The following is an 18,210-nucleotide window of genomic DNA, read 5'->3' as shown; positions in this document are numbered from 1 at the left end:
AACGTAAAACCACACAGCGCCAATGCAGGGCCACGTTCAGTAGGCATACGTTGCAGAAATGTTTCACGAATGAAATTGACAGGATTGCTAATTCCTACATGTCAGAGCGTGGTGTTCGCTGCGCTCGTATCTAAACCAGCACAGCGTTGTGTCCTGTTTAACGGACGTAATCTGCATCCAGACGGACACGCCCATTCCCCCAGGTTCCGTCTCTCTCCTCCCCACTGCACTGAGACGGCGAACCGACGTCATCCGTCCTGGTTTGTAGCAGTCTGGGAATCATCTGCACATCGCAGCTAGTCTACTCTCTCTCTCAATTATAAACCAAACCGCAACAGGTTCAGAACGACATCAGTGTTCTAGGTTGGGAAATAACGTCATTAAAGGAGGGATTTGTCCTAAACTAGGAAGATGATGAAACGAGCTACCCTCCTTTGCATTGAACGGTAAGCGAAGTGCAGTATAATATAGACAGGGTTTAAAAGAAAACCCGGGTTAAGGATTTTTATAAACAATAGACATTTGCCTGTATGCCTCTAACATTCCTTTGCATGTCGTATAGGCTTACATCCCGGTCAGTGTTTCCAAAATTCAATTTATCCAGGTTATTATTTTGAAAATATAAGCCTATACTATAGACTACTGAATGTCATCCTCTAGACTATACTATAGACTACTGAATGTCATCCTCTAGACTATACTATAGACTACTGAATGTCATCCTCTAGACTATACTATAGACTACTGAATGTCATCCTCTAGACTATAGTATAGACTACTGAATGTCATCCTCTAGACTATACTATAGACTACTGAATGTCATCCTCTAGACTATACTATAGACTACTGAATGTCATCCTCTAGACTATACTATAGACTACTGAATGTCATCCTCTAGACTATACTATAGACTACTGAATGTCATCCTCTAGACTATACTATAGACTACTGAATGTCATCCTCTAGACTATACTATAGACTACTGAATGTCATCCTCTAGACTATACTATAGACTACTGAATGTCATCCTCTAGACTATAGTATAGACTACTGAATGTCATCCTCTAGACTATACTATAGACTACTGAATGTCATCCTCTAGACTATACTATAGACTAATGAATGTCATCCTCTAGACTATAGACTAATGCCTCCAACATCTAGTCTTCTGTCATTTGGCAGGTCATTCTCAGGCTGTGAAAAATCTGGTCTACAATTCGACCCAGTAAAGCTCCACTTCCCTCATCTCTCCTCGACTTGTGCTGCATATATATATATAGTTAGACATTCCCAGGCGCTATTTATCATTTCACCATAACCACAGAACATCAGGACACCGCTATGTACCCTGAGGGTTATCCTCTACTGTAAACACAGAGCGAGAGAAGGACACCGCTATGTACCCTGAGGGTTATCCTCTACTGTAAACACAGAAAGAGAGAAGGACACCACTATGTACCCTGAGGGTTTAGCCTCTACTGTCAACACAGAGAGAGAGGACACCACTATGTCCCCTGAGGGTTATCCTCTACTGTAAACAGAGAGAGGACACCACTATGTACCCTGAGGGTTATCCTCTACTGTCAACACAGAGAGAGAGGACACCACTATGTCCCCTGAGGGTTATCCTCTACTGTAAACACAGAGAGAGAGAAGGACACCGCTATGTACCCTGAGGGTTTTCCTCTACTGTCAACACAGAGAGAGAGGACACCACTATGTCCCCTGAGGGTTATCCTCTACTGTAAACAGAGAGAGGACACCACTATGTCCCCTGAGGGTTATCCTCTACTGTCAACACAGAGAGAGAGAGAGAGAGAGAGGACACCACTATGTCCCCTGAGGGTTATCTTCTACTGTAAACACAGACCGAGAGAAGGACACCACTATGTACCCTGAGGGTTATCCTCTACTGTAAACACAGAGAGAGAGAGGACACCACTATGTACCCTGATGGTTATCCTCTACTGTCAACACAGAGAGAGAGAGAGAGAGAGAGAGAGAGAGAGAGAGAGAGAGAGAGAGAGAGAGAGAGAGAGAGAGAGAGAGAGAGAGAGAGAGAGAGAGAGAGAGAGAGAGAGAGAGGACACCACTATGTACCCTGAGGGTTATCCTCTACTGTAAACACAGAGAGAGAGAGGACACCACTATGTACCCTGAGGGTTATCCTCTACTGCCAACAGAGAGAGAGAGGACACCACTATGTCCCCTGAGGGTTATCCTCTACTGCCAACACAGAGAGAGAGGACACCGCTATGTACCCTGAGGGTTATCCTCTACTGCCAACAGAGAGAGAGAGGACACCACTATGTCCCCTGAGGGTTATCCTCTACTGCCAACACAGAGAGAGAGGACACCGCTATGTACCCTGAGGGTTATCCTCTACTGCCAACACAGAGAGAGAGGACACCGCTATGTCCCCTGAGGGTTATCTTCTACTGTAAACACAGACCGAGAGAAGGACACCACTATGTACCCTGAGGGTTATCCTCTACTGTAAACACAGAGAGAGAGAGGACACCACTATGTACCCTGATTGTTATCCTCTACTGTCAACACAGAGAGAGAGAGAGAGAGAGAGAGAGAGAGAGAGAGAGAGAGAGAGAGAGAGAGAGAGAGAGAGAGAGAGAGAGAGAGAGAGAGAGAGAGAGAGAGAGAGAGAGAGAGAGAGGACACCACTATGTACCCTGAGGGTTATCCTCTACTGTAAACACAGAGAGAGAGAGGACACCACTATGTACCCTGAGGGTTATCCTCTATGTATGTCCCCTGAGGGTTATCCTCTACTGCCAACACAGAGAGAGAGGACACCGCTATGTACCCTGAGGGTTATCCTCTACTGCCAACACAGAGAGAGAGGACACCGCTATGTCCCCTGAGGGTTATCCTCTACTGCCAACACAGAGAGAGAGGACACCACTATGTACCCTGAGGGTTATCCTCTACTGTCAACACAGAGAGAGAGGACACCGCTATGTCCCCTGAGGGTTATCCTCTACTGCCAACACAGAGAGAGAGGACACCACTATGTCCCCTGAGGGTTATCCTCTACTGTCAACACAGAGAGAGAGAGGACACCGCTATGTACCCTGAGGGTTTTCCTCTACTGTCAACACAGAGAGAGAGGACACCGCTATGTACCCTGAGGGTTATCCTCTACTGTAAACACAGAGCGAGAGAAGGACACCGCTATGTACCCTGAGGGTTAGCCTCTACTGTAAACACAGAGAGAGAGAGGACACCACTATGTACCCTGAGGGTTATCCTCTACTGTAAACACAGAGAGAGAGGACACCACTATGTCCCCTGAGGGTTATCCTCTACTGTAAACAGAGAGAGAGGACACCGCTATGTACCCTGAGGGTTATCCTCTACTGTAAACACAGAGCGAGAGAAGGACACCGCTATGTACCCTGAGGGTTAGCCTCTACTGTAAACACAGAGAGAGAGAGGACACCACTATGTACCCTGAGGGTTATCCTCTACTGTAAACACAGAGAGAGAGGACACCACTATGTCCCCTGAGGGTTATCCTCTACTGTAAACACAGAGAGAGAGGACACCACTATGTCCCCTGAGGGTTATCCTCTACTGTAAACAGAGAGAGAGGACACCACTATGTCCCCGAGGGTTATCCTCTACTGTAAACAGAGAGAGGACACCACTATGTACCCTGAGGGTTATCCTCTACTGTCAACACAGAGAGAGAGAGGACACCACTATGTCCCCTGAGGGTTATCCTCTACTGTAAACAGAGAGAGGACACCACTATGTACCCTGAGGGTTATCCTCTACTGTCAACACAGAGAGAGAGAGGACACCACTATGTCCCCTGAGGGTTATCCTCTACTGTAAACAGAGAGAGAGAGGACACCACTATGTACCCTGAGGGTTATCCTCTACTGTCAACACAGAGAGAGAGAGGACACCACTATGTACCCTGAGGGTTATCCTCTACTGTAAACAGAGAGAGAGGACACCGCTATGTACCCTGAGGGTTATCCTCTACTGTAAACACAGAGAGAGAGAGGACACCACTATGTACCCTGAGGGTTATCCTCTACTGTCAACACAGAGAGAGAGAGGACACCACTATGTACCCTGAGGGTTATCCTCTACTGCCAACACAGAGAGAGAGAGGACACCACTATGTACCCTGAGGGTTATCCTCTACTGTCAACAGAGAGAGAGAGAGGACACCACTATGTACCCTGAGGGTTATCCTCTACTGTAAACAGAGAGAGGACACCACTATGTACCCTGAGGGTTATCCTCTACTGTCAACAGAGAGAGAGAGTACCGCTCTGTTGGACATTCTCTGGTAAAACAGCCACTTAGTGTTGTGTACTGTACCTTTAGTATTAACGATAGACCGCTGTGTAACTATAGACCTCTGTGTAACTATAGACCTCTGTGTAACTATAGACCTCTGTGTAACTATAGACCTCTGTGTAACTGTAGACCTCTGTGTAACTGTAGACCTCTGTGTAACTATAGACCTCTGTGTAACTGTAGACCATAGTGTAACTATAGACCTCTAACTCCAGTAGTAACGGTAGACCACTCAGTCATGTGATCTATCTGTGTCCCACTCAGTCATGTGATCTATCTGTGTCCCACTCAGTCATGTGATCTATCTGTGTCCCACTCAGTCATGTGATCTATCTGTGTCCCACTCAGTCATGTGATCTATCTGTGTCCCACTCAGTCATGTGATCTATCTGGACTATCATGTTTATATGTGAAAACATGGTATCTATCTATAAGACATCTCAGGGCTCGGGGCTCCCGGCTCGGGGCTCCCGGCTCAGGGCTCGGAGCTCAGGGCTCCCGGCTCCCGGCTCAGGGCTCAGGGCTCCCGGCTCAGGGCTCAGGGCTCCCGGCTCAGGGCTCCAGAGAGAAAGGTAATGTAGGTAACCCATTCCACAGTTGACCCAGAAAAGCGATCGGAGAGAGAAGGAGTGCAGGATACCTATTCCCATCTGTGCTGTAAAGCAGAATGAGGAAGGTGTGTGTGTGTGTGTGTGTGTGTGTGTGTGTGTGTGTGTGTGTGTGTGTGTGTGTGTGTGTGTGTGTGTGTGTGTGTGTGTGTGTGTGTGTGTGTGTGTGTGTGTGTGTGTGTGTGTGTGTGTGTGTGAGAGAGATTGCATGTGTGTGTGTGCCTATTCAGCTGTTCATCACACACACAGAGACTTCTTTCTACTCTGGCTCTGTGGTGTTTCCTGGGCTGTGTCTCTAAAGGCATCAGCATGCTTCAGTTCCACTGGTGCCTAGCCGAACTCAGCTAGCCTACCCGAACCCAGCTAGCCTAGCCGAACCCAGCTAGCCTAGCCGAACCCAACGAGTGTGCTCACATACTCCCTTAAAAGACCTAAGCTTGAAAAACAAGATCCTATTTTTGCCATTTTACATACAGTGCATCTGGAAAGTTTTCAGACCCCTTCTTCCACTGTATTCTACAGCCTTATTCTAAACATGACTGTTTTTTCCATCAATCTACACACAATACCCCATAATGAAATGACAATACCCCATAATGACATGACAATACCCCATAATGACATCACAATACCCCATAATGACATGACAATACCCCATAATGCATGACAATACCCCAAAATGACATGACAATACCCCAAAATGACCTGACAATACCCCATAATGACATGACAATACCCCATAATGACATGACAATACCCCATAATGCATGACAATACCCCAAAATGAAATGACAATACCCCATAATGACATAACAATACCCCATAATGACATGACAATAGCCCAAAATGACATGACAATACCCCAAAATGACATGAGAATACCCCATAATGACTCAATAACCCATACTGACATGACAATACCCCATAATGACTCAATACCCCATAATGACACAATACCCCATAATGACACAATACCCCATAATGACTCAATACCCCATAATGACTCAATACCCCATAATGACTCAATACCGCATAATGACACAATACCCCATAATGACACAATACCCCACAATGACACAATACCTCATAATGACATAATGACTCAATACCCCATAATGACACAATACACCATAATGACTCAATACCCCATAATGACACAATACCTCATAATGACATAATGACTCAATACCCCATAATGACACAATACCCCATAATGACTCAATACCCCATAATGACACAATACCTCATAATGACATAATGCCTCAATACCCCATAATGACACAATACCCCATAATGACACACTACCCCATAATGACACAATGTGCCATAATGACATAATGCCTCAATACCCCATAATGACTCAATACCCCAAAATGACATGACAATACCCCAAAATGACATGACAATACCCCATAATGACTCAATAACCCATAATGACATGACAATACCCCATAATGACTCAATACCCCATAATGACTCAATACCCCATAATGACTCAATACCCCATAATGACTCAATACCGCATAATGACACAATACCCGATAATGACACAATATGCCACAGTGACTCAATGCCACAGTGACTCAAAACCCCATAATGACTCAATACCCCATAATGACTCAATACCCCATAATGACACCATACCCCATAATGACATAATGGCTCAATACCCCATAATGACTCAATACCCCATAATGACTCAATACGCTATAATGACACAATTCTCCATAATGACACAATGCCCCATAATGACTCAATACCCCACAATGACTCAATTCCCCATAATGACTCAGTATCCCATAATGACTCAGTACCCCATAATGACTCAATACCTCATAATGACACAATATCCCACAATGACTCAATACCCCATGATGGCAAGACTAAATACCCCATAATGACTCAATACCCCATAATGCCACAATGCCCCATAATGACTCAATACCCCATAATGACACAATACCCCATAATGACTCAATAACCCATAATGACACAATACCCCATAATGACTCAATACCTCATAATGACTCAATACCCCATAATGACACAATACGTCATAATGACATAATGACTCAATACCCCATCATGACTCAATACCCCATAATGACTCAATACCCCATAATGACACAATACCCATAATGACTCAATACCTCATAATGACTCAATACCCCATAATGACACAATACGTCATAATGACATAATGACTCAATACCCCATAATGACTCAATACCCCATAATGACTCAATACCCCATAATGACTCAATATGCCATAATGACTCAATATGCCATAATGACTCTACCCCATAATGACACAATACCCCATAATGACTCAATACCCCATAATGACACAATACCTCATAATGACATAATGACTCAATACCCCATAGTGACACAATACCTCATAATGACATAATGACTCAATACCCCATAGTGACACAATACCTCATAATAACATATTGACTCAATACCCCATAATGACACAATACCTCATAATGACATAATGACTCAATACCCCATAGTGACACAATACCTCATAATGTCATAATGACTCAATACCCCATAGTGACACAATACCTCATAATGACATAATGACTCAATACCCCATAGTGACACAATACCTCATAATGACATAATGACTCAATACCCCATAATGACACAATACCCCATAGTGACACAATACCTCATAGTAACATAATGACTCAATACCCCATAATGACACAATACCTCATAATGACATAATGACTCAATACCCCATAGTGACACAATACCTCATAATAACATAATGACACAATACCCCATAATGACTCAATACCCAATAATGACACAATACCACACAATGGCACAATACCCCACAATGGCACAATACCCCACAATGGCACAATACCCAATAATGACACAATACCACACAATGACACAATACCCCATAATGGCACAATACCCCATAATGACTCAATACCCCATAATGACTCAATACCCCATAATGACTCAATACCCCATAATGACTCAATACCCCATAATCACTCAATACCCCATAATGACTCAATACCCCATAATGACTCAATACCCCATAATGACTCAATACCCCACAATGACACAATACTCCATTATGACTCAATATTGTGGTTTTCACATGCGCCTAATACAACAACCTTACCGTAAAATGCTTATTTACAAGGTCCTTGCTGCTCGCTCTCTCTCTCTGTCTCTCTCTGTCTGTCTGTCCCTCTCTCTGTCTGTGTGTCTCCCTCTCTCTGGCTAACGCTGGCTAATTCCAGACACAAATGAGAGAACAGCTCACTCCTACCATTTCACCCTAGCAGAGATGTTTAGGCTGTTTTCATGTTATCCAGAATAGAGGTCGACCGATTATGATTGTTTTCAACGCCGATACCGATTTATTGGAGGGCCAAAAAAGCCGATACCGATTAATCGGCCGATTTTAATTTTAATTTTAAATATTTTTTTATATTTGTAATAATGACAATTACAACAATACTGAATGAACACTTATTTTAACTTAATATATGACATCAATACAATCAATTTAGCCTCAAATAAATAATGAAACATGTTCAATTTGGTTTAAATAATGCAAAAACAAAGTGTTGGAGAAGAAAGTAAAAGTGCAATATGTGCTATGTAAGAAAGCTAACGTTTAAGTTCCTTGCTCAGAACATGAGAACATATGAAAGCTGGTGGTTCCTTTTAACATGAGTCTTCAATATTCCCAGGTATGAAGTTTTAGGTTGTAGTTATTATAGGAATTATAGGACTATTTCTCTCTATACCATTTGTATTTCATTAACCTTTGACTATTGGATGTTCTTATAGGCACTTTAGTATTGCCAGTGTAACAGTATAGCTTCCGTCCCTCTCCTCGCTCCTCCCTGGGCTCGAACCAGGAACACAACGACAACAGCCACCCTCCAAGCAGCATTACCCATGCAGAGCAAGGGGAACAACCACTCCAAGTCTCAGAGCGAGTGACGTTTGAAAAGCTATTAGTGCGCGCTAACTAGTTAGCCATTTCCCTTCGGTTACACCAGCCTCATCTTGGGAGTTGATTTGCTTGAAGTCGTAAACAGCGCAATCGTTGATGCACAACGAAGAGCTGCTGGCAAAATGCACGAAAGTGCTGTTTGAATGAATGTTTACCCTCCTGCTTCTGCAGACCACCACTCAGTCAGATACTTAGATACTTGTATGCTCAGATTATATGCAACGTAGGACACGCTAGATAATATCTAGTAATATCATCAACCATGTGTAGTTAACTAGTGATTATGATAGATTTTTACAAGAAGTTTAATGCTAGCTAGCAACTTAACTTGGCTTACTGCATTCGCGTAACAGGCAGTCTCCTTGTGGAGTGCAACGAGAGAGAGGCAGGTCGTTATTGCGTTGGACTAGTCAACTGTAAAATTTGCAACATTGGATCCCCGAGCTGACAAGGTGAAAATCTGTCGTTCTGCCCCTGAACGAGGCAGTTAACCCACCGTTCGTAGGCCGTCATTGAAAATAAGAATGTAAGAATAAGATTGTTATGAAAACTTGAAATCGGCCCTAATTAATCGGCCATTCAGATTAATCGGTTGACCTCTAATCCAGAACATTGGTGACTGCAACTGTGCTGCTGGCAACAATTTAATTATGTTTTTTTTGCCAACCAGTTATTCTGTGCTCTGGTACACTCAGACGAGAGTGCTCTGAAATCAGAGTAGATAGCTGGTTCGAATCCAGGCTGTATGACAACCGGTCGTGATTGGGAGTCTTATAGGCCGACGCACAATAGGCCCAGCGTCGTCCGGGTTTGGCCTGGGTAGGCCGTCATTGTAAATAAGAATTTGTTCTCAACTGACTTGCCTAGTTAAATAAATAAACAATTATATTTTGAGGCCAAATAGCAGTTTAGTTTATCCTGTGTTTCTGTTTAATACTCCCAATTTGTCAAATAGGAGGTTTTCATTTATGTAACAATTCTCTCCTTCTTCTCTCTCTTCTCCCTTCTCTCCAGATGTCTGTGAGTTAGCCAGCTGAATAGAGGTTCTCCCTGTAGCCGTTGGTGCTCACGCTATAAACGGTAAGAACAATACTTTGTGTGTCTGTGTGCTTTCCAGTGCTGTTTCGCTAAGATTTTGTGACCAAGATTGAAGGATGGATGATGGAGGGAGAATAAATGAGATGGAGGGAGAGAGAGAGATGAAGAAATGGGCCAGAGCGAGGTGATGCTGTTTTTCTACCTGTTAGCAAAAACAGAACAGTCAATACAGAGTTCTCTGTTGAGTCAGCGCTTTCTGTCTTGGCTCGCTCGCTCTCTCTCTTCATTCGGTTCTCTCTCTCTTCATTCGGCTCTCTCTCTCTCTTCATTCAGCTCTCTTCATTCAGCTCTCTCTCTCTCTCTCTCTCTCTTCATTCAGCTCTCTCTCTCTCTCTCTCTCTCTCCATTCAGCTCTCTCTCTCTCTCTCTCTTCTCTCTCTCTCTCTCTCTTCATTCAGCTCTCTCTCTCTCTCTCTCATTCAGCTCTCTCTCTCTCTCTCTCATTCAGCTCTCTCTCTCTCTCTTCATTCAGCTCTCTCTCTCTCTCTTCATTCAGCTCTCTCACTCTCTCTTCATTCAGCTCTCTCACTCTCTCTTCATTCAGCTCTCTCACTCTCTCTTCATTCAGCTCTCTCACTCTCTCTTCATTCAGCTCTCTCTCTCTCTCTCTCTCTTCTTCTCTCTCTCTCTCTCTCTCTCATTCAGCTCTCTCTCTCTCTCTCTCATTCAGCTCTCTCTCTCTCTCTCTCTCTCTCTCTCTTCATTCAGCTCTCTCTCTCTCTCTCTCTCTTCATTCAGCTCTCTCTCTCTTCATTCAGCTCTCTCTCTCTTCATTCAGCTCTCTCTCTCTTCATTCAGCTCTCTCTCTCTTCATTCAGCTCTCTCTCTCTTCATTCAGCTCTCTCTCTCTCTCAGCTCTCTCTCTCTTCAGCTCTCTCTCTCTCTCTTCTCTCTCTCATTCAGCTCTCTCTTCTTCATTCTCTCTCTCTCTCTTCATTCATTCTCTCTCTTCATTCAGCTCTCTCTCTCTCATTCAGCTCTCTCTCTCTTCAGCTCTCTCTCTCAGCTCTCTCTCTCTCTCTCTCTTCAGCTCTCTCTCTCTCATTCAGCTCTCTCTCTCTTCATTCAGCTCTCTCTTCAGCTCTCTCTCTCTCTTCAGCTCTCTCTCTCTCTCATTCAGCTCTCTCTCTCTCTTCATTCAGCTCTCTCTCTTCATTCAGCTCTCTCTCTCTCTTCTCTCTCTCTTCTCTCTCTCTCTCTCTCTCTCTCTCTCTCTCTCTCTCTCTCTCTCTCTCTCTCTCATTCAGCTCTCTCTCTCTTCATTCAGCTCTCTCTCTCTCATTCAGCTCTCTCTCTCTCTCTCTCTTCTTCTCTCTCTCTCTCTCTCTCTCTCCATTCTCTCTTCATTCAGCTCTCTCTCTTCATTCAGCTCTCTCTCTCTTCATTCAGCTCTCTCTCTCTTCATTCAGCTCTCTCTCTCTTCATTCAGCTCTCTCTCTCTTCATTCAGCTCTCTCTCTCTTCAGCTCTCTCTCTCTCTTCATCAGCTCTCTCTCTCTCTTCAGCTCTCTCTCTCTTCATTCAGCTCTCTCTTCATTCAGCTCTCTCTCTCTCTCATTCAGCTCTCTCTCTCTCTTCTTCTCTCTCTCTTCAGCTCTCTCTCTCTCTCTCATTCAGCTCTCTCTCTCATTCTCTCTCTCTTCTCTCTCTCTTCTCTTCTCTCTCTCTCTTCATTCAGCTCTCTCTCTCTCTCATTCAGCTCTCTCTCTCTCTCTTCATTCAGCTCTCTCTCTCTCTCATTCAGCTCTCTCTCTCTCTCTCTCTCTCTCTCTCTCTCTCTCTCTCTCTCTCTCTCTCTCTCTCTCTCTCTCTCTCTCTCAGGTTTTCCTGTTGTCATGTAGTGGTTGCTCTCTCATTTCCTCTCTCTCTCTCCAGGTTTTCCTTCAGCTTGTGAAGTCTCTCTGCTCTCTTCTTCAGCCTTCTCTCTCAAACACAAAGACAGGAACAATCACCCACCAAACAGCCCTCTCTGGTGCAAACACAAAGACAGGAACAATCACTCTCACTCTCAAACAGCCCCTCTCTGGTGCAAACACAAAGACAGGAACAATCACCCACCAAACAGCCCTCTCTGGTACAAAGACTCTCTCAATCACTCTCTCTCAGCTCTCTCTCTCTCTCTCTCATTCAGCCCTATCTCTCTCTCAATCTCCCACCAAACAGCCCCATCTGGTGCAAACACATTCAGACTCTCTCAATCACCCACCATTCAGCTCTCTATCTGGTCAAACACTCTCTCTCTCTCAATCACCTCACCTCTCTCTCTCTCTCTGCCTAAATATCTTCCCAATCAGAGACTCTCTCTCTTCATTCACTCTCTCTCTCTGATTCAGCTCTCTCTCTCTCATTCAGCTCTCTCCTCTCTCTTTCCAGCTCTCAACTCCTATTCAGCCACAATCCCGATACTCTCTCTCTTCATTCAGCTCTCTCTCCCTTCATTCAGCTCTCACACCACAAAATAAACCCATGTCACACCCTGGCCTGACCAAATAAATGAAGACAAACATACGTCTCTCTCTCTCTCCAGGGCGTGACTCTCTCCTTTCCTCTACAGGGAGACAGGTTTTCCTGTTGTGTGTAGTGGTTGCACAGCATTTCCTCTACAGGGAGCCAGGTTTTCCTGTTGTGAAGTGGTTGCACAGCCTTTCCTCTAGTGGTTGCACAAACCTTCTCCTCCTCTGACTACAGGGAGACAGGAACAAAATCAGCGTTGTGAAGAAGGAAAAACTATACATGCACTATGGTGTACAAAGATAAATGGAAATTGAAAACCAAACAGCCCTTCTGGTGCAAACACAAAGACAGGAACAATCCCCACCAAACAGCCCCATCTGGTGAAACACAAAGACAGGAACAATCACCCACCAAACAGCCCCATCTGGTGCAAACACAAAGACAGGAACAATCACCCACCAAACAGCCCTATCTGGTGCAAACACAAAGACAGGAACAATCACCCACCAAACAGCCCTATCTGGTGCAAACACAAAGACAGGAACAATCACCCACCAAACAGCCCCATCTGGTGCAAACACAAAGTGGTGTAGTGGTTGCACAGCCTTTCCTCTACAGGGAGCCAGGTTTTCCTGTTGTGCAGTGGTGTAGTGGTTGCACAGTCTTTCCTCTACAGGGAGCCAGGTTTTCCTGTTGTGCAGTGGTGTAGTGGTTGCACAGCCTTTCCTCTACAGGGAGCCAGGTTTTCCTGTTGTGCAGTGGTGTAGTGGTTGCACAGCCTTTCCTCTACAGGGAGCCAGGTTTTCCTGTTGTGTAGTGGTGTGGTGGTTGCACAGCCTTTCCTCTACAGGGAGCCAGGTGTTCCTGTTGTCCAGTGGTTGCACAGCCTTTCCTCTACAGGGAGCCAGGTTTCTGTTGTTCAGTGGTTACACAGCCTTTCCTCTACTGTGAGACATGTTTTCCTGTGTCTACCCTTCTCAATGACACGGCTGTTCTCACTGAGCCTGTACATTGTCAAGGTTTTTCTAAGGTTTTGATCAGTGACCATGGTCAAATAGTTTGCCATGTTGTTCTGTCGATTTAGGGCCATCACTGCATTTTGCTTTGTGCTTGTTCTTGTGTTTCCCAAAAAGCAATGCGGTTTTGTTTTTATTGTGTTGTAATTTGTTTTATTCTGATTGATTGGATTTTCTGGTCCTGAGACTTCAGCATGTTAGTAGAACAGGTTAGTGAACTCAGGACCAGCTGGATGAGGGGAGTGAGGCTTCAGTGTGTTAGTAGAACAGGTTAGAGAACTCAGGACTAGCTGGAGAAGGGGACTGAGGCTTCAGCATGTTAGTAGAACAGGTTAGAGAACTCAGGACCAGCTGGATGAGGGGACTGAGAAGGTGATGATGCGTACTTATTGTGCTATAACCGAAAAACTGGCATTTGGAAAGTTTGAGGTGAGGGAGACAGTGTGGTGGAGCAATTATTAGCATTGTTAAGTATCTTGCCAGCTGGATCGAATTCTCTGTTAGCTTAGCCAGAGAAATGTTGAGCAACATTAGCGAAATCATCTGATCAAATAATTGAGTTTATGGTGTTAAAATTAGCTTGTTAAAGTCAGACAGCTAACGTTAGCTAGATAACGTTCCTTGCCGGTGTTGTGCTGAAAAGCTTCACCCTGCCAGAGCCCCCCCCCTTCGCGTAAATGCACATGCACTCAATTCTTCATTGCTGCGACTTGCTTGCTATTTGGGAATTCTGATCACGTTAGGCTGCGTTTCCTTAGATTTTTTATGTCGGTTTGATTGCGGGGGAGGCACTAGTAATGTCTGCAGTTTTTGGGTTGGCTATTAGTGTATTAGTCTATAAATAAACCTCTCTGACAAAACTCTGCCATGTCTTATTGGATTAGTAGTTGTTCTGTAATGTTTATTGCTTGTCTACGTTTTACTCCCTCATCTAACACACATACATTCATTATTCATTTCGGTTGCCTATCCTGACGTGAAGTCTGTTCTATAGAATGTATTTCACTCTAGTCACAAAGTTAAGGAAATTAGGTTTGGGGAGGATTTGGGGGAACCCCTTGTATCTTGGGACTGCAAGGCCTGGCATACTTCTGAATTGGTTTGGTAGCTCATGTTTACATTTTACTGCTTATACAAATTCATACTCGTAAAAATGTACCTTTTTAGAGGTGAACAAGCAATTGCCCAGTTAGTGTCTTCCTCATTATTGTCCACCTCGCCACAGAAATGGCACAGTTGGCTCAGGTCATCTAGCAAAACATAATGTCAAGTAGTCTATACATCTTTACATGTATTTTTCAGAGCGAACAGGGAACAAGGGAAAAGTATAGGTTTCTTGTAGCAGAATTATATAAATACATATGTTGTAGTGGCCCTCTAGTCAGAAGTTGGATCAAAGATCACCTTGAAAGATCCATATAAATGTTGTTTATCCACAATTCTATTCAATTAGAAAGTGAACAGACCAGTGTTTTGGAGGAGAGTAACTGCTATTTCTTTTCTCATGATGGTAACATCTTTGTCCGTATTTGAAAAGATAATCGACTCCCCAGCAAACTGGGGAAAAAGATTTGATGGGCATTTCAGTGTTCCCCAACAGAATGTTACCCTTAAGATTCTAATTCACAGGGATTTGATGGGCATTTCAGTGTTCCCCAACAGAATGTTACCCTTAAGATTCTAATTCACAGGGATTTGATGGGCATTTCAGTGTTCCCCAACAGAATGTTACCCTTAAGATTCTAATTCACAGGGATACAACGACACAGCTATAATGTAATTTGACAGTTCTGTTTAGCCTTTTAGTCAGTATACTTTCAGTAGGTTAATTGTACATTACTTATACTCTCATACTTACTTTCAAGGCAAAGACCCCACAAGAAGTAACATCTTGTCGACATGGGTGAGGAAGGGTACCACACGCCGATCAGGAAATATTACACCCCTTCTCTCTCAGGAAGGATCTAAACATCTATGTTAATATAAGAATATAATTTCAAATACTTTATTGATTACAATATAGAGATTAATAACAGTATATAATTTCAAAGACTTTATTGATTCCATTGTATTTTAAGATAAATGAAAAGCAGTTTACCTTGTCACCCCCTGGAATCTTTTTACCTTTCTGGAACTTTCCCCCATTGGGTTGAGGAACAGAGCCTTACTGCCACATTGGGTTGAGAAACAGAGCATTACTGCCTTATTGGGTTGAGGAACAGAGCCTTACTGCCCTATTGGGTTGAGGAACAGAGCCTTACTGCCTTATTGGGTTGAGGAACAGAGCCTTACTGCCTTATTGGGTTGAGGAACAGAGCCTTACTGCCTTATTGGGTTGAGGAACAGAGCGTTACTGCCCCATTGGGTCGAGGAACAGAGCCTTACTGCCCCATTGGGTTGAGGAACAGAGCCTTACTGCCCCATTGGGTTGAGGAACAGGGCCTTACTGCCCCATTGGGTCGAGGAACAGAGCCTTACTGCCCCATTGGGTTGAGGAACAGAGCATTACTGCCTTATTGGGTTGAGGAACAGAGCCTTACTGCCCCATTGGGTCGAGGAACAGAGCCTTACTGCCCCATTGGGTTGAGGAACAGAGCCTTACTGCCGCATTGGGTTGAGGAACAGGGCCTTACTGCCCCATTGGGTCGAGGAACAGAGCCTTACTGCCCCATTGGGTTGAGGAACAGAGCATTACTGCCTTATTGGGTTGAGGAACAGAGCCTTACTGCCCCATTGGGTTGAGGAACAGAGCCTTACTGCCTTATTGGGTTGAGGAACAGAGCCTTACTGCCCCATTGGGTTGAGGAACAGAGCCTTACTGCCCCATTGGGTTGAGGAACAGGGCCTTACTGCCCCATTGGGTTGAGGAACAGGGCCTTACTGCCCCATTGGGTTGAGGAACAGAGCCTTACTGCCCCATTGGGTTGAGGAACAGGGCCTTACTGCCCCATTGGGTTGAGGAACAGAGTCTTACTGCCCCATTGGGTCGAGGAACAGAGCCTTACTGCCCCATTGGGTTGAGGAACAGAGCCTTACTGCCCCATTGGGTTGAGGAACAGGGCCTTACTGCCGCATTGGGTTGAGGAACAGGGCCTTACTGCCCCATTGGGTCGAGGAACAGAGCCTTACTGCCCCATTGGGTTGAGGAACAGAGCATTACTGCCTTATTGGGTTGAGGAACAGAGCCTTACTGCCCCATTGGGTTGAGGAACAGAGCCTTACTGCCTTATTGGGTTGAGGAACAGAGCCTTACTGCCTTATTGGGTTGAGGAACAGAGCCTTACTGCCTTATTGGGTTGAGGAACAGAGCGTTACTGCCCCATTGGGTCGAGGAACAGAGCCTTACTGCCCCATTGGGTTGAGGAACAGAGCCTTACTGCCCCATTGGGTTGAGGAACAGGGCCTTACTGCCCCATTGGGTCGAGGAACAGAGCCTTACTGCCCCATTGGGTTGAGGAACAGAGCATTACTGCCTTATTGGGTTGAGGAACAGAGCCTTACTGCCCCATTGGGTCGAGGAACAGAGCCTTACTGCCCCATTGGGTTGAGGAACAGAGCCTTACTGCCGCATTGGGTTGAGGAACAGGGCCTTACTGCCCCATTGGGTCGAGGAACAGAGCCTTACTGCCCCATTGGGTTGAGGAACAGAGCATTACTGCCTTATTGGGTTGAGGAACAGAGCCTTACTGCCCCATTGGGTTGAGGAACAGAGCCTTACTGCCTTATTGGGTTGAGGAACAGAGCCTTACTGCCCCATTGGGTTGAGGAACAGAGCCTTACTGCCCCATTGGGTTGAGGAACAGGGCCTTACTGCCCCATTGGGTTGAGGAACAGGGCCTTACTGCCCCATTGGGTTGAGGAACAGAGCCTTACTGCCCCATTGGGTTGAGGAACAGGGCCTTACTGCCCCATTGGGTTGAGGAACAGAGTCTTACTGCCCCATTGGGTCGAGGAACAGAGCCTTACTGCCCCATTGGGTTGAGGAACAGAGCCTTACTGCCCCATTGGGTTGAGGAACAGGGCCTTACTGCCGCATTGGGTTGAGGAACAGGGCCTTACTGCCCCATTGGGTCGAGGAACAGAGCCTTACTGCCCCATTGGGTTGAGGAACAGAGCATTACTGCCTTATTGGGTTGAGGAACAGAGCCTTACTGCCCCATTGGGTTGAGGAACAGAGCCTTACTGCCTTATTGGGTTGAGGAACAGAGCCTTACTGCCTTATTGGGTTGAGGAACAGAGCCTTACTGCCTTATTGGGTTGAGGAACAGAGCGTTACTGCCCCATTGGGTCGAGGAACAGAGCCTTACTGCCCCATTGGATTGAGGAACAGAGACTTACTGCCACATTACATGCACACACAAATACAAACAAAAACATGGAGGACCACACATTCTCCCGTCAAGTTAGCTTTTTATGAATTCAAAAGTTTGCTTAGAAAGTGGTCTTCTTTGTATAAATGTTTATAATTGAGGCCCCTGGTCAGTAATTGGGGAGTCCAGTGGATTTGATGGTCCTTTATAGCTTTTTCTAATCCATTAAACTTCTCGTGAATTTGGCGTTCTACATTTGAGTCAATTTGAGCGGTGTTGTAGTGTTTTAAAATGGGTTGTCCATATGTCACCATTTTGTATCGCTAATTCCTCCTTTAGATTTTTTTTTTCTCCCAATTTTGCCAAAAGTTGTTTGTGTTTATGGCCTCCTCA

General features: G+C 44.9%; 1 protein-coding gene across 1 annotated transcript in view; it reads left to right on the top strand.

Moving 5' to 3' along the window:
- The first annotated feature begins 260 nt into the window (after nt 1–260).
- LOC123991477 (intersectin-2-like) overlaps nt 261–18,210 on the top strand; it is a 137,106-nt gene continuing 119,156 nt past the window's right edge. Inside the window, exons 1-2 of the mRNA XM_046293097.1 lie at nt 261–446; nt 9,955–10,020. The gene's annotated coding sequence lies outside the window, so the exon portion shown is untranslated. The remainder of the gene's footprint in view (nt 447–9,954; nt 10,021–18,210) is intronic.

The sequence above is a fragment of the Oncorhynchus gorbuscha genome, linkage group LG12, assembly GCF_021184085.1.
Source record: "Oncorhynchus gorbuscha isolate QuinsamMale2020 ecotype Even-year linkage group LG12, OgorEven_v1.0, whole genome shotgun sequence".
In the NCBI taxonomy this organism is placed as follows: Eukaryota; Metazoa; Chordata; class Actinopteri; order Salmoniformes; family Salmonidae; genus Oncorhynchus; species Oncorhynchus gorbuscha.
The sequence above is the reverse complement of the archived record's forward strand: the minus strand, read 5'-3'. Positions and strand labels throughout refer to the sequence as shown.